This window comes from Hevea brasiliensis, chromosome 13, assembly GCF_030052815.1.
Source record: "Hevea brasiliensis isolate MT/VB/25A 57/8 chromosome 13, ASM3005281v1, whole genome shotgun sequence".
NCBI lineage: Eukaryota > Viridiplantae > Streptophyta > Magnoliopsida > Malpighiales > Euphorbiaceae > Hevea > Hevea brasiliensis.
Genome location: NC_079505.1, coordinates 8051129 through 8069320, shown reverse-complemented (window position 1 = coordinate 8069320; position 18192 = coordinate 8051129). Strand labels below are relative to the sequence as shown.

The 18192-nt window shown below is 38.5% G+C and overlaps 1 pseudogene; it reads right to left on the bottom strand.

Moving 5' to 3' along the window:
- Nucleotides 1-6: 6 nt before the first annotated feature.
- On the bottom strand, nucleotides 7-2785 carry LOC131171795 (putative pentatricopeptide repeat-containing protein At1g12700, mitochondrial; annotated as a pseudogene).
- Nucleotides 2786-18192: the final 15407 nt, after the last annotated feature.

Genomic DNA, 18192 nt, shown 5'->3' with positions numbered 1-18192 from the left:
AGGCATCAACATAGGCACAATAACAAATCTTAAGTCATTCTTATGCTTACCCAATAAAATAAAATTTAATGTTTTATGAGATTTGTTACTTTGAGATTAAGGAATCAGGTCAATAGAAAGTTACCAAGCTCATGATGTCTCTATAATGAAGAAGAACAATATGTTCACAGGCCCTGCCAAGAAAAATAACATGTGAGCAAATTCAGCACAATAACAATACAAAGCTTGGCATTTCCAACCTACTCATAAAAAAAATGTCAATATGCAGGACACAAATGGCTAAACACATAAAATAGAAATACAAATTAAGCTACTATTACATCAAAAAATGTCATTATATTATGCAGCAACCATTTCGACATATATCACAAACACCTATAATGCAAGTATCTGCTACCCAAATTCTATGCATAATCCATTCTGACATTTTCTGGAAGGTTCACTTTCTTGCAACAGTAAGCAAAATCCAATGAGGGAAATTTTTGTGCTCTACTTCAACTATCTAACAGTCTTAAGCTTACTACTTTTTTTTTTTCACCCTTTAAATCTAACTATGGACACATAACATTCTTTTGATGTTTTAGCTATCCTTCTTTCTGTCAAACTATATTCTACTTTTTGCAGTTGCATCATCATGCCGGAAATAATGCAGAAAGTTGCAAATTAGGGAATAGGCATATCATGAATTATGATTATGGAGTCACACAATGCTGGCAAGATAAAAACCACCACATGCACTGATTGCACTGATTTCCTATATAGAAGAAGGGCCACAAATTGGTGAATGCACAGAGAATTAAGCATAGAACAACTTGCTAGGGAATTCCAAATATAATTATACTTTCTATATAAAAAAGGACCCATAACTCATAACATGACAAATACCTCGTCCATCTGTTGAGCAAGTCTTGATTGTTAAAATATCACTTAAAATTTGCACCTTTAGAACATTCGGAACGATTTCGTAGTTTTGTCAGAATGAGATTGTCATTGCGCAATAAATGTATTACCAATTCAAAGGTGGCGGCATCTGCAGAGAATCCTTTATCAACCATTTCATCAATAAGTAGTGTTGCCTCTGGTATATCTTTATGCCTGAGAAACCCTTGAATAATCACATTATAACAGCAACCATTCGGTAAACATCCACACTCTTCCATTCCTCTAAAGACTTTGTATGCTTCATCTAGTAAACCTTCGTTGCAAAGTCCTTTTATTATTATACTATATGTATAAACATGAGGTTTTAAAGCTTTTTCAAAAAGCCTAGGAAACAATTCCTTGGCATCAGTAAGCCTCCCAGCTCTACACATACCATTAATCAAAATGTTATAGCTCACACAATTAACCTTCAACCGACTTTTTTCCATTGCTTTAAATAGTGTGAGTGCCTCATCAAGATTCCCCTGTTTGCACAAACCATTGAGAATAGTTGAGAAAGTCATTACATTTGGTTGTTGACCATAAGAACACATGCTCTTGAAAACCTCTAGTGCATTTCCAGGTCGCCCTGCTTCCCATAATCCCTTTATAAAAGTAGTATAAGTAACAGTATCGGGAACTACACTAGTTTTAAGCATTTCATCAAAAAGTTTTGCTGCTTCATCTATCTTTCTGCTCTTGCAGTATCCATTAATCAAGATGTTGTAGCTAAAGACATTAGCTATGCCATCACTTACCATTTGATCAAATAATTTTGTAGCTTCATCCATTTGATTACACAGAAAAATCCGTCCATCAATAAATTGTAGGTGATAACATCAGGCTTCACGCCTTTTTGGATCATTATTTTCATCATTGCTTGAGCTTTTGAAACCAGTCCTTCCTTCCAAAGAGTGTCCATCAATATATTTAAGGTAAAAATGCTTGGTGATATGTTTTGCCCAGCCATTTCTTTCAACAAGGCCAAAGCTTGATTCCATTTGCCCAAATTGCAAATACCTTGAATTAAGCAATTGTAAGTGATGACATTAGGTGAAATGCCTTTATTCCTCATTTGGGAGAAGAGGTTTAACGCCTCAATAATTAGCTTATCCTTGCAAAGGGCGTCGATAATTGCATTGTATGTCACAACATCTGGCTCACAACCTCTCTCACCCATTCCCTTTAGCAACTTAATAGCCACATTTGTTTTCCCAGATTTACATAGAGCATTTACTATCACATTGTAGGTATGAACATTAGGTTGATATCCTCCAGTAACCATATCATTGAAAAAATCTACTGCTCCATTGATTTTACCATCTATGCAGAGCCCATTAATTAAGGTAGTAAATGTCACAGTATTGGGCTCCAATCCAAATTTGATAAATTTCCCCAAAATTGAGAAGCCAAAATTCACAAAGTGTAATCGGCAGAAACAGTTAATCAATATAGAAAGAGAATAAACACTGTGAGAGATTCCTAGAGACTCAATTGTTCTGCACAAAGAGATGACCGTGTGATATTGTTTCATCCCCACAAGGGCAGATAAAAATCGAGAAAACTGAACAATAGAAGGCAGAGGACGCATAAGAATGATATGATTAAAGGAAGCTAAGGCATCATCAATGTCCTTGAACTTAGATCTCAAAAAACGTTGAGATTTTGCATCTTTAGGAACATGCATGGAAGTAGAAGAATGAAAGTAATTGGCAAATAATAAGGATGGAGATTGAATGATACCCATTTCCATTTGCAGTTGAAAGTGGAAGAACCTCCCAGCACTTGTGAAAATCCTCCGCGCGGACATTAACATCTTCAGACAGAGAGAGGGCTCTGTATGTTTAGGGCGCAAGAGAGCGCGTTTAGCAATTATATGTAATTTATAGATATCTTTTAACAAATTATGTAATAAGTTATTTATGAAAACAGTAACTTATATTCCATTTATTATTCAGTTAAATAATAATTCTAATTGTTTCAAAAAATTAATAATTAAAATAAAAAGCGTTACTTAATTTTTATTCAATTAATTCTGATTTAAATTTTAATTTATCTTTTAAAACTATGAGGATTATTGAACTTAATTAATTAATAAATCGAACCATATCACTGCACAACTAACATTAAAAGATAATTTAAAATTTTTAATTTAAAGATATTATTTTATAATAAAATATTTTATTTAAAAATAAATTTTTAAATAATAAAATTATTTATGTTAATGAACAATAAAATTTAACATATTAAAATTTATCGTTAAATAAATAAAAAAATTATTAAATAAATAAAAAATTATGTACTTTTTCTGATTTAATGATAATAAAATAAAAAAATTCAATAATTTAAATTAATATATTAAGAAAATAAATTATTAACAATATTTATTAGGACAATGAATTTCCAAGTTTAAAAAAGACAAAGAATTAAAATTTAATTAAAAATAAAATAAAAATTACCATTAATTCACTATTTATCTCATTTCAAAATTTAAAATAAAATTCAACAAATATTTTATAACTCAAACAGCAAGATTTTTAAATAAAATTATTTTAAAATATTTTTCAAATTATTAAAAGTTACTGATTACTTTTATAAAATTTTTAAAGAATGAAAAATAATTAACATAAGGGATATAATATAATTTAATATTAATATTTTAGGCTTTAGATGCATGAGATATAATTTAAAATACTCAACTAACTCAACTAAGCCTTTATTCTAAAAATTTAGGATCAACTATATGGATTCTCTTAACATTCTCATTTTCGCAATTTTTATCTCTTTCAGTACCCAACACGCACTACCATATAACATGGCCGGTAATATGACTGTATAGTAAAATTTTCCTTTCAATTTATTAGAAATCTTGCGATCACATGAAACTTTTGTGACACGTCTCCACTTCAACTATCCGACTTTAATTTTATGACTAACATTCTTTTCACATCCCCCATCTACTTGAAGAACTCTGAGGCGAGATATTTAAATTGATTACAGTACCACTCCATCCAATAAATTGACTTACTTTATTAGAATAATGAAATAAATTAATCAATTTTACTGTTTTGAATTCAATTATTCATAATTATTAAAAATTAGAAAATAAATTAAACTTTATTCTCCTATGATTTCAGTTGAGGCAATAGAAATGAAAATTTGAAATTTCCTCTGGTTCTTGTCGAATTCTCTGTTCTACCATCATCACATTTTGCCGATTTAATCCAGCAATCAAAGTTTTCAACTCATTAATAATTCTCTGAAACTTCACTTCTTGGCTCGCCACCATCTCTTGTAACCATGCTTCATATCTATGCTCAACCTTAATCACCATTGAAAGCCAACTCTTTTCGCCTCTCTTAGGATCGTGACTCTACTCCTATCATGGCCGTGGACAATCACTCTGATATCAATGTTGTGACAAAAAAATAGAAAGGAATGAAAACACAAAGAATAAAACTCAACAATCAATCAAATCTTTATAGTGAATCAATAATGAATGTGTACATAGTCTGTTACAACTTTATAACTAACATATCTAACTAACTTTAAATTTATGTAAATTGTAATGCTATTCTGACTCTATAAATAGTTAGTGACATGCACATAGAATTCTATTATAGGGAGAGGGATTAAAGATTTTGTTATACATAAAGTTGTTTCTAAGAGATAATCACAAGGCAAAATTATTGCATATAAAATCAAAACTTCACTTATATATATATATATGAACTCTAATCATCTCTCCTACCATTTTACATGGCTTGGAAACTTAAAAAAATTTAATTTTTAATAAATACAACAGTTTTATATGTATTAAAGTTTTATTTGTAATATAATATAATTATTAAAAATTAAAGGCTATTTTTTTGTTACATTATTTTTTAAGGAACATTATTGTTTTTCTATAATATAATTTTATATTAAAAGTTTTAATATTGCTCTTGAGTTATAATTGAATTAGAATTGAAATTTTAACCCTTTTCTTAAAATATATTATTTTTAATAGTCAATTAAATTTAATTTTTTATTAATTTAAATAATAAAAATATAATTGTAACTAATATAAATACTTAAGGGTTTTTGTTAAATCTAATATTTCCCCTTCACATATTTATTTATATTATATATTATAGATAGATTATAAATAAATTATAGATAGATAGTGTAACAACTTGATTTTTTTTAAAATAATAATAATAATAATAATATATTTTTAATTAATGTATTATTTTATTATTATAACATTTTATTCATCATGTTAAACTAATATTTTTTTCACGATAGTATTTTTTTTAAAGGAATATTATTTACATGCATTATTATTATTATTATTATTATTATTAAATTAGATTGAATTTTTATTCTATACAATTTTAGTGGGCACTATTAATTTAAGTATATTATTATCATTATTTAGAAAATATTATTTTATATATTTTACTAGTATGTAATTTAATTATATTACCCTGTTACTTTGAATCTAATTGAATGAACCTAAAATGAACCAGTCCCATTCGACTCTCCTCAGCCCAAGAAAGATTCTCCAACCAACTTCGCCATTAGCAACTATTGAATTTACGAGAAATAAAAAGAGAGAAAAATGGGTAATTTTAGAGCTTTTCAGTCAAATCCTGAACAATTCAACCGTCATATCAAAGATTCGAAACCATCGATGAATTCTAATAAATTTTTTAATCAATCTGGCCACTGATATTAATTTCAAATTCAAACAACACTAGTTATGTGACACCCCTTACCCGTCTACAGTGTAGCCGAGCAAGTTATGCCACTCAGTGTGTCGGAACACCAATTTATATTTCAATTTCAATTAATCTCTTTTAATTCATTTATTTATAATTTTTCATAAATCTAAATTTTTCAGCAAATTTTATAGAAAATCCGGCAGAGTGCCGGCTATAAATTGGAAAAACAGTTCTTCTGAACCTGTTAAAAACACTCTCAATAATATCATTACCTTATTCTCAATCAACCTCCAATATATTCTCAACAATTTCTCAATTCACTTCAATATCTCAAAATTCAATTAAATTCAAACCACAGTCAACTCAAAAAAAAAAAAAAATTGTCACGACCCAACTTATGGGCCGGACCGGCACTAGGACCTAGGCCAGCCTAAAGCCCCCGAGGCCCGTAGTAAGCCTAACTATTCATTAACCCAATTCTAAGGCCCATTTGGGCCCAATTTCAAGAAACCAACCGGACAGAGTCCGGCCATAAAGTGGACCTTTCAACGGGGAGTTTTTGACTCACCCGACCTGTAAACACAATAAACAATCCATTGGGGAGCTCAGCTCACCCTCCACATACTCATATCAGCATAAAAATAAATGGGAGCTCAGCTCCCTCATCCAATCCATCAAACATGCATAGAATATTAAGTTTACAAGTCCAAAATAACAATTTAGTTTACAGACCCAATTCAAATAATATTTCTATCACATGCGAAAATTCTAGGAGTAAATAAAATTACACAAATATGGATAAACAACCTGCGAAGGAGAAAAGCAGGTTAACCACAATAAAATCCTCTCAGAGCTTTGAAAAAATATTAAACAGAGTGAGCGTTGCTCGACTGAGAGTAAAATATCAATTTTAACCATAATCTCTATAACTATCTAAAACTAATGCACCCCGTAGAGTGAAATGCAACATCAACAACATTTTCACATCATAACATCAAAAAGGTAATTTGGAGCACTCACGCACCCTGTAACATCAATCATAATATATGGGAGCTGATCCTCTATACAGCCCTCTTAAATCCAACCTGGTGCCAGCGAAGAACTCAAGCCGGACTTTCGCTTAATAAACCAAATCGGGGGTCCCAGCGAAGAACTCAAGCCGTGACTACCCCCCGAAGGATCGGGTCCTAGCGAAGAACTCAAGCCGTGACTACCCGTCCTGTCCATAGTCCACACCACATCACACGCGCACCAACGCACGCACACTGCTCCAAATTGCCACAACAACATCCATGACACGTTAACAGTTATGAATGCAACATAAATCGTGCCTAGAGTTTAACTATATAAATATATGCATATAAGTGATGCATGGGCATGCTTGAACATATAATAATATCGAAATTACAATTAAAATTAATATTTTACTCACAGACTTGACAACGGTCACTGTGGCGGCTGGGCGGAGGAAGAAGGCTGTCCCGGCTCACCTGACAATTACATTATAATTATTTAATACAAATGACTCAATACAAATTAAGAAAAGACCAAATACGTCCTAAGTCGTGCCGAAAATCCGGCAGAGTCTCCCCTATACCTAGGACCTACCCAACCTGCAAAATGGCTCAAAACACACTTCTATATTTACAATCCATATATCCACAGCTCAATCATATCACACAGCCCCTCCTGGGCCCATTAAATCAATCATCCATCACAATATGTAAAATTTCAATTTAGTCCTTATAATTGACCATTTTTGCAAAAACTGCCCAAATAAGCTCTAAAAATTCTAAAACTTTGCCCCGCGGTCCTTAGCAATATTACTAAGCTATTGCAAAAAGAATCATAATTTTCTAAGCTACCACGAATATTTTATGGATTTTAATCCTATTTAAGCAATAGAAAATTACGAAAAAGCAAGGTTCGGGTTTACCTTTGCCGATTCTGACTTCGGGAACGCGCTCGGGACGTCTGACAATGGGGGGATAGCCAAAACCTTGATCCAATTCGGAGACTTTTCCAGAATCTGGTGCATCTGGCCGAAATTCACGCACTTGGACAATCGCCGAATTTCCGCGAATTGAGGATACCTACACGAAGCCCATAACACGGGGGTTAGTACATAAATTTTTCAGAATTTTCTAAGCTCATTAAATGCTCGGAAAAACACTGCGAAGTTTCGTGGGAACCACCGAAAAACGGTGTCAGAAAAATTTGAAATTTATGTCGCTGCGAAGCTCTCGACGAGTGGAGCACTCTGGTACTCTCGGTTTTCTCGTGGGGTTCACGGTTTGTGAGAAATCTAGCCCGAAAGTCAAAATGGGCTAAAACTTCCCGGGCAAAAATTGGACAAACTGCTCGATGGATTTCAGTGTTCTTGGTGTCTATGGAAAGCTCTCGACGAGTAGATGAGTTTAGACACAAGACCCGGTCCGATTGGTGGCCGGATCGACCGGATTTTTGGCCAGGAAGACGGAAAGTCGCGCGCGCAAGGGGGGGCGTTCGCGCGTGTTTTCCGGCCGTTTGGGGCAGCGGCCGGCGAGCTGGGAAGGCTGGGGGTCGGCGCCAGCGAGGTGGGGAGGTAGGGCAAGTGGCTGGCCGGCGGGCTGGGGTGGGAGGAGAGAGAAAACGGGAGGAAGAGAGAAGGAGGAGGGGATGCTCGCGGGAGAAAAAGAAGAAGGGGAGGGAGCCGGTCCGATTCGACCGGTCCGATCCGGTCCGGTTTGATTCGGCCGGTTCGATTCAGGATACAAAATTTTTGAATTTTTACTCTGCCTCGGGACCGAAAACGAGGTCCAAAAATTCCGAAAAAATTTCAGAAAACTCAGAAAAATTCGTAGACTCCAAATATATTTTTAGTTTTGCCACGTGGTCTTTAAATTAATTTTTAAAAATCATCAAAGTTTATATTTTCGGAAAATCGAACCCGATTTTTAAAATCCGTAAAATCTCAAAAAATTTCCTAAAATTTAAATAAAATTAAAATACCAAAAATGCTCATAAAATAATAAAATTTAAAATTTTGGGGTGTTAGATTCTTCCCCCCTTACAGAAAATTCGTCCTCAAATTTTTTACACAAGGCAGAATAAAGCACATGATTATACATTGAACAGATAAGGGTACTTGCTACGCATGTCCCGTTCTGACTCCCAGGTGCACTCTTCCACTGACTGGCTCCTCCACAAAACCTTAACCATAGGGATCTGTTTTGATCTTAGCTGTCTCACTTAGTAGTCCACTATGGCTACAGGTTGCTCCTCAAATGTCAAGTTCTCCTTTAGTTCTATTACATCTGGTTGTAGTACATGAGAAGGATCTGGAATGTATTTCCTGAGCATGGAGATGTGAAATACGGGATGAACGTAAGAAAGGTTGGGTGGTAGCTCTAACCGGTAGGCAACTGCTCCAACTCTATCCGTAACCTCAAAAGGTCCAATATACCGAGGTGCCAACTTGCCATTCTTTCCAAATCTCATGACTCCCTTCATTGGAGAAACCTTCAGGAATACATAGTCGCCCACTGCAAACTCCACATCCCTCCGTCTGGGGTCTGCATAACTTTTACGCCTCTTGAAAAGCTTGTTTGATCGTTCCCTGATTAAAGGAACTACCTCTGAAGTGTACTGCACTAGGTCTACATCATGCACCTTCGCTTCCCCCATTTCCGTCCAACACAAAGGAGACCTACACTTTCTTCCATATAGTGCCTCATAGGGTGCCATCCCTATGCTGGAGTGATTACTGTTGTTGTAGGCAAACTCCACCAAAGCTAGCTGCTCATCCCATTGACCTCCAAAATCCTAAACACTCATGCGAAGCATGTCTTCCAGTGTTTGGATTGTCCTTCAATTTGTCCATGCATGCGAGGGTGGAAAGCCGTACTAAAGTTCAACTGTGTGCCCAGTGCCTCCTGCAACTTTCTCCAAAACCGAGAAGTGAACTGGGGCCCTCTATCAGATATTATGGAAGCCGGAATTCCATGTAATCTGACTATTTCTCCAATGTAGAGTCGGGCGTACTGTGCCACAGAATATGTAGTCTTCACAGGCAAGAAGTGAGCTGATTTGGTTAGGCGGTCTACAATTACCCATATCGAATCATGTCCTCGCGTGGTACGAGGCAACCCAGTCACAAAATCCATAGTGATCATTTCCCACTTCCATTCTGGGATAGGGAGCTCTTGCAGCTTCCCTGACGGTCTCTGATGTTCAAACTTCACCTTCTGACAAGTCAAGCACTTGGACACAAAATCTGCTATGTCTCTTTTCATGCCATTCCACCAATAGCTATCCTTCACATCATGGTACATCTTGGTGGAGCCTAGGTGGACATTGTACAGTGTATAGTGTGCCTCTTGCATGATTTCATTTCTGAGATTGTCCACATCGGGCACACATATCCTAGAACCTTGCACTAGGGCGCCATCATTGGCAAATCCAAACTCACCACCTTCACCTTGCTGTACTCTTTCTATGATCTTCATCAATTGTTGGTCTCTGTGCTGGGAAACTCTAACTCTGTCTCTCAAGTCTGGCCTCACTGAAAAATGAGCCAACAATACCCCCTCATCTGAAAGATCTAGGATTAAACCTTGATCCATCAACTCCTGTACTTCCTGAATCAACGGTCTCTTCTCTACTGAAATGTGCGCCAAACTGCGAGAAGATTTTCTGCTTAAAGCATCTGCTACAACATTGGCCTTCCCAGGGTGGTACTGGATGGTGCAATCATAGTCTTTCAGAAGCTCCATCCATCTCCTCTGTCTCAAGTTTAAATCCCTCTGTTGGAAGATGTACTTCAAACTCTTATGGTCGGTGTATATCTCGCACACTTCACCATACAGGTAGTGTCTCCAGATTTTTAGTGCAAAGATTACAGCCGCCATTTCCAAGTCATAGGTGGGGTAGTTCTGCTCATGCCTCTTCAACATTCTTGAAGCATAAGCCACTACATTTCCATTCTGCATCAAAACACACCCTAAGCCAACTCTGGAGGCGTCACAATACACGGTGTATCCTTCACCACTCACAGGTAGTGTCAACACAGGGGCAGTGGTTAGACACTCCTTAAGCTTCTGGAAACTCTCCTCACAGTCATCTGTCCAAATGAATGGAACATTTTTCCGGGTTAACTTAGTTAGGGGAGCTGCTATCTTGGAGAAATCTTGCACAAAACGCCTATAGTAGCCAGCTAGACCCAGAAAACTTCGCACCTCAGTGACTGTTGTAGGCCTAAGCCAATCAGTTACAGCTTCAATTTTCTTGGGATCCACTTGAATACCTTCTCTTGAAACCACGTGTCCCAAGAATGAGATGCTTTCTAGCCAAAATTCACATTTTGAAAATTTGGCATATAGCTGGTGCTCCCTCAAAGTCTGCAACACCATTCTCAAGTGCCACACGTGTTCTTCCTCGGTCCGAGAGTATACCAAAATGTCATCTATGAATACGATGACAAAACGGTCCAAAAATGGCTTGAACACCCTGTTCATCAAGTCCATGAAGGCTGCTGGTGTATTAGTGAGTCCAAAAGACATCACCAAGAACTCATAATGACCATATCTTGTCCTGAATGCCGTTTTGGACACGTCCTCATTCCTAATTCTCAACTGATGGTAGCCTGATCCCAGGTCTATCTTGGAAAAGAATCTAGCCCCTTGGAGCTGATCAAACAGGTCATCGATCCGAGGAAGTGGATACTTGTTCTTCATAGTCACCTTGTTCAGCTGCCTGTAGTCAATACATAACCTCAATGACCCATCCTTCTTTCTCACAAATAGAACAGGAGCACCCCAGGGTGAAGTGCTCGGACGTATGAAACCCTTGTCCAAAAGCTCCTGTAATTGCTCCTTTAACTCCTTCAATTCTGCTGGTGCCATCCTGTAAGGCGGCATTGATATGGGGTTTGTACCCGGCACAACATCAATGCAAAACTCTATTTCCCTTCCTGGTGGCAACCCTGGAAGCTCCTCTGGGAAGACATCAATAAATTCTCTGACAACAGGAACATTTTCCATGCTGACACCTTCTACGGATGTATCCCTCACCAATGCCAAATACCCTTGGCATCCACGCCTCAACATTTTTCTAGCACTAATTGCTGACACCAAGTTATATGGAGCCACGCTCCTGTCACCATCAAAGCTAAACTCTTCCACACCAGGTATGTGGAAATGCACCTTTTTGTTCCTGCAGTCTAAAGTGGCATAATGAGTTGCCAACCAATCCATCCCCAAAATTACATCGAAATCCATTACTGGTAGAGGAACCAAGTCTGCTGGGAGAATCTTTCCACCCACTACTACTGGGCTACCCGTAAAAACCATATCTACATCTATGTTGTCACTAAGTGGGGTAGCTACCGACAAAGGACATTCTAAGGTTGTAGGGTTTCTACCCAACCTCATGGCAAACACAGGGGAGACAAATGAGTGCGTAGCACCCGGATCTATCAAAACATGAGCCTCAGAGGAACAGACCAGAAGAATACCTGCCACAACTGCATTTGAAGCTTGAGCATCCTGGTGGGTCAGGGTGAAAATCCGAGCTTGACCCCTACCCTGAGTGGCAGAACCCTGATACTGACTTCTACCTCCTAATCTGCCTCCAAATCCACGTCCCCCTTGTCCTCGGCCCTGTTGGCCACTGAACTGACTGCCTGCCATGCTGGAAGCACCAGGATACAACTGTCGAGGAACATTTGCAACAGAACCTTATGACCCCATCTGTGGCTCGCTGAACACGGGGCATTCCCTAGCAAAGTGACCTGGTTGGCCACACCTGGAGCATACTCCTGAACCCATCAAACAAGGTCCTGAATGTCCTCTTCCACACTGTGCACAAGGTGCCAAGGAGGATCCTGAACCAGACCCAGAACTGCTGTACCCCGAACTATGACCACTGCTGGATCCGTACCCTAGTCTGAATCCTCGAGGTTTGTGTCTAAAACCACTCTTCTTGTTCCTACTCTTTCCTCTGTAATTACTCTGGCCACCACTATCTGGAGCACCCATTTGGGGAACACCAGTAGAACCCTCTGCTCTGTTTTTCTTTGCTCTTCCGCTGTCATCCACAGCATAGCTAATCTCAATCTGTCTGGCTCGATCAACTACCACATCAAAAGACTGATCAGACATCATGGCCAGGTTCGCATACCTCCTGTCAAGCCCCTTTAGGAATCTCTTCACCTTCATAGTTTCTGTAACTACTGCTGTAGGGGCATATCTGCTCAATTCCAGAAATTCTGTAGCATATTCATCTACAGACCTGCCATTCTATCTTAAGGCCTCAAAGGCCCACTGTTTCTGATCTCTGAAGCTTTCTGGCACAAACCGATTGATGAACAGTTCCACAAACTGAGCCCACGACAAACCCTCCATCCGAGGTAACACGTAGTCATTCATCCACTGTCTAGGCATAGGCCCCATGACATGCTGTATACACTCTATTAGTCTTCTATCAGTCAACTGCAATTCTGTTCCTGCCTGTCTGCAGGAATCCAAAAACCGATATGCATCATCTGACACATCATAAGTACCAGGCACCAATTTCTTGAAATTGATGATCTGTTTGTAAGGTTCCCCTCTTGGTGTGGTGGACTGCTGCTGCTATGGAGGGTGGACCATATATTGTGCCATCATATCGATGGTTCTCTGCAACCCAGCTAGAGTAGCTGCCATTGGGTCCATAGGACCCTGTGCCATAAAAGACTGATCCTGAACTGTTGGCAGCTGCTCTTCTACTTGAGCAGCTCTAGGCCTCCTACCCCGCCTCCTCGGGGCAGGCGCCTCATCCTGTGCTGACAACTCGTCAGGCACATCTGGTTCTGGTGCAGTGGCAGCTCTCCTGCTTCTACGCATTTTCCTGAAATTCAGCAGCATTAGCCCACAAAATTCAAAACTGCACATTACACAGCTCTATAGACTCATATTTACACACAATATATGAAGCAGAGACTAGAAGCAAAGATGACAATGCAAGACGAATGTGGACCCTATTTTTCCGCATGTGACTCCTAGTAGACTCTTCCCAACACTTTAGATGAACATTCCCTAAGAATCTGGAGCCTAAGCTTTGATACCACATTTGTCACGACCCAACCTATAGGCTGGACCGGCACTAGGACCTGGGCCAGCCTAAAACCCCCGAGGCCCGTAATAAGCCTAACTATTCATTAACCCAATTCTAAGGCCCATTTGGGCCCAATTTCAAGAAACCAACCGGACAGAGTCTGGCCATAAAGTGGAACTTTCAACGGGGAGTTTTTGACTCACCCGACCTGTAAACACAATAAACAATCCATTGGGGAGCTCAGCTCACCCTCCACATACTCATATCAGCATAAAAATAAATGGGAGCTCAGCTCCCTCATCCAATCCATCAAACATGCATAGAATATTAAGTTTACAGGTCCAAAATAACAATTTAGTTTACAGACCCAATTCAAATAATAGTTCTATCACATGCGGAAATTCTAGGAGTAAATAAAATTACACAAATATGGATAAATAACCTGCGAAGGAGAAAAGTAGGTTAACCACAATAAAATCCTCCTGTAGCCTGAAAAAAAAATATTGAACAGGAGTGAGCGTTCGACTCAGAGAGTAAAATATCAATTTTAACCATAATCTCTATAACTATCTAAAACTAATGCACCCCGTAGAGTGAAATGCAACATCAATAACATTTTCACATCATAACATCAAAAAGGTAATTTGGAGCACTCACGCACCCTGTAACATCAATCATAATATATGGGAGCTGATCCCCTATACAGCCCTCTTAAATCCAACCTGGTGCCAGCGAAGAACTCAAGCTGGACTTTCGCTTAATAAACCAAATCGGGGGTCCCAGCGAAGAACTCAAGCCGTGACTACCCCCCGAAGGATCGGGTCCCAGCGAAGAACTCAAGCCGTGACTACCCGTCCTGTCCATAGTCCACACCACATCACACGCACACCAACGCACGCACACTGCTCCAAATTGCCACAACAACATCCATGGCACGTTAACAGTTATGAATGCAACATAAATCGTGCCTAGAGTTTAACTATATAAATATATGCATATAAGTGATGCATGGGCATGCTTGAACATATAATAATATCGAAATTACAATTAAAATTAATATTTTACTCACAGACTTGACAACGGTCACTGTGGCGGCTGGGCGGAGGAAGAAGGCTGTCCCGGCTCACCTGACAATTACATTACAATTATTTAATACAAATGACTCAATACAAATCAAGAAAAGACCAAATACGTCCTAAGTCGTGTCGAAAATCTGGCAGAGTCTCCCCTATACCTAGGACCTACCCAACTTGCAAAATGGCTCAAAACACACTTCTATATTTACAATCCATATATCCACAGCTCAATCATATCACACAGCCCCTCCTGGGCCCATTAAATCAATCATCCATCACAATATGTAAAATTTCAATTTAGTCCTTATAATTGACTATTTTTGCAAAAACTGCCCAAATAAGCTCTAAAAATTCTAAAACTTTGCCCCGCGGTCCTTAGCAATATTACTAAGCTATTGCAAAAAGAATCATAATTTTCTAAGCTACCACGAATATTTTATGGATTTTTAATCCTATTTAAGCACTAGAAAATTACGAAAAAGCAAGGTTCGGGTTTACCTTTGCCGATTCCGACTTCTGGAACGCGCTCGGGACATTTGACAATGGGGGGATAGCCAAAACCTTGATCCAATTCGAAGACTTTTTCGATAACGGGTTTGTCAGGCCAGAAATTCACAGACCCGGACAACTGTCGAATTTCCGCGAATTGAGGATACCTACACGAAGCCCATAACACGGGGGTTAGTACATAAATTTTTCAGAATTTTCTAAGCTCATTAAATGCTCGGAAAAACACTGCGAAGTTCCGTGGGACCCACCGAAAAATGGTGTCGGAAAAATTTGAAATTTATGTCGCCGTGAAGCTCTCGACGAGTAGAGCGCTCTGGTACTCTCGGTTTTCTCGTGGGGTTCACGGTTTGTGAGAAATCTAGCCCGAAAGTCAAAATGGACTAAAACTTCCCAGGCAAAAATTGGACAAACCGCTCAATGGATTTCGGTGTTCTTGGTGTCTATGGAAAGCTCTCGACGAGTAGATGAGTTTAGACACAAGACCCGGTCCGATTGGTGGCCGGATCGGCCGGATTTTTGGCCGGGAAGACGGAAAGTCGCGTGCGCAAGGGGGGGCGTTCGCGCGCGTTTTCCGGCCGTTTGGGGCGGCGGCCGGCGAGCTGGGAAGGCTGGGGGTCGGCGCCGGCGAGGTGGGGAGGCAGGGCAGGTGGCTGGCCAGCGGGCTGGGGTGGGAGGAGAGAGAAAATGGGAGGAAGAGAGAAGGAGGAGGGGACGCGCGCGGGAGAAAAAGAAGAAGGGGAGGGAGCTGGTCCGATTCGACCGGTCCGATCCGGTCCGGTTCGATTCGGCCGGTTCGATTCAGAACACAAAATTTTTGAATTTTTACTCTGCCTCGGGACCAAAAACGAGGTCCAAAAATTCCGAAAAAATTCCAGAAAACTCAGAAAAATTCGTAGACTCCAAATATATTTTTAGTTTTGCCACGTGGTCTTTAAATTAATTTTTAAAAATTATCAAAGTTTATATTTTCGGAAAATCGAACCCGATTTTTAAAATCCGTAAAATCTCAAAAAATTTCCTAAAATTTAAATAAAATTAAAATACCAAAAATGCTCATAAAATAATAAAATTTAAAATTTTGGGGTGTTACAAAAATGCTCAATTTATTACTGAACATGTTTCATAGATATTTACATCAAAAGCATAATTACATGAATTTATAATATACATTACAGAAGATTACAAAATACAAAATATCAAAATATCAAAATGGCCTAAGGTCCTACCAAATGCACTGCAATGTGAGGTGACTCTGAACTCTGAGTGCAGATATGAAGGCTCACCCTGTGTGAGGTCTGCTGGACTCCCCAGCTATGTCTCTAGTACCTGCGCGTGGCAAAAGCGACGCGCTAAACAATTCTGCTTAGTGTTGACCATATAAAATAAAATAAAATAAAATCATGTGTACAGAATGTATGTTTACATTTTTGGGTGAACTAAGTCTCAAATGTTTATTGCAATATTATTCAATTGAAGTTTGGTAAGATTTATTAATACTGCCCGAGTAACCTATACTAGTTGGTGGATGGATAAGCGGGTATCGGGTACTAAGTACCTCGGACCATCACACCATCGGTCACATTGTGTCTCCGGTGTGTGAGCGACTAATAAGCTGTGATAATTATCGGGGATTAAACCCGAGTATAACAACTCAATATCATAGCCAAAGGCTATTATGTCACAGAATGGCATGGGAAGCCATGAAATACAGAATGACATGAAGCCATATGCAGAACTGCTAACAGAACCCTATTGGCATGCCAACCTATCCAAACCAATCACATTAGGCCTACAAGGGCATTTAACACTTTCATTTATGTAATTCTTTGAAATTGAATTTTTATGATTACTATTCATTTCATTGGTCAACCAAAATGTTGACTTTTGCATAAAAAATAGGTACATTGGTTTTAATACTCCCAACATACCACATTTTGCATTCAAAATTTATTGGTATTGGTTGCCAATACCATTTCTAAGTTTAAAGTTAATGGGGCAGAATTTTCAGTTTTGATACCTTATTTTTTTACTATTCCATTAGTTACTGTTACAGTGGGAATTTGGAAAAATGATAAACATGAAAGTTGTTCCTTATTTTGTCTAGTTGAATTTCTTTTTTTGAATCACTCCATTTGGAGTTTTGTAGCTCAAGTTATGGCCTAAAAACCATAACTGGCCGGATTGGGCAGATTCTAAAAATCTGGGCAAAACTGGTTCTGCCAGATTTGGTAACTCAAGTTGGGTTGGCAATTTGACTAGGTTATGGTCATAATTTGGGTCAGATTTCTTCATGGAAGTTGTTGGTCTATATCTCAACTTGTTGCTGGTAAAATTTCAGGTCAATTGGACCTTGCTACATTGAGTTATGGCCAAATGACCAAATACTGTTCATTTGGTCATTTTGCCCAGGCAGATTGCAGGTCACCTGGATTAGGGCAAACTTTTGGTCAAGTTGGTTTGGTTTTCTGGAAATGGTTTCTTCATCAAAGTTGTGCCATTATGTGTCTAGTTTCATGTACAATTGGCCAAACACCAATTGAACCTCTACAATTCAAGTTATGGCTGTCCAAACAGGCTGGACTCACATCCACACCTGCAGGTCACACAAGGCAGCCACTCCAACCTCAAATCCCACAACCCAAATCACTTCATTTTTTATTCAAACCAAACCAAATGGTCACTAATTGACCATTAAAACCTACTCCCATCATCACAAGATCAAAGTCTCATTCTTCAACCCAAACCCTAACTCAACATTTCAAAACCATGCATTATCATTGCATTTATCAATTCACTTATAAGATACACATTAAGGGCAGCCACACTAGCATGTTAGCTCCCCAAAAATCATCACCATATTACCCTAACCATGGCTGTCAAAATTTAGAGTTAGCATATCAATGGTG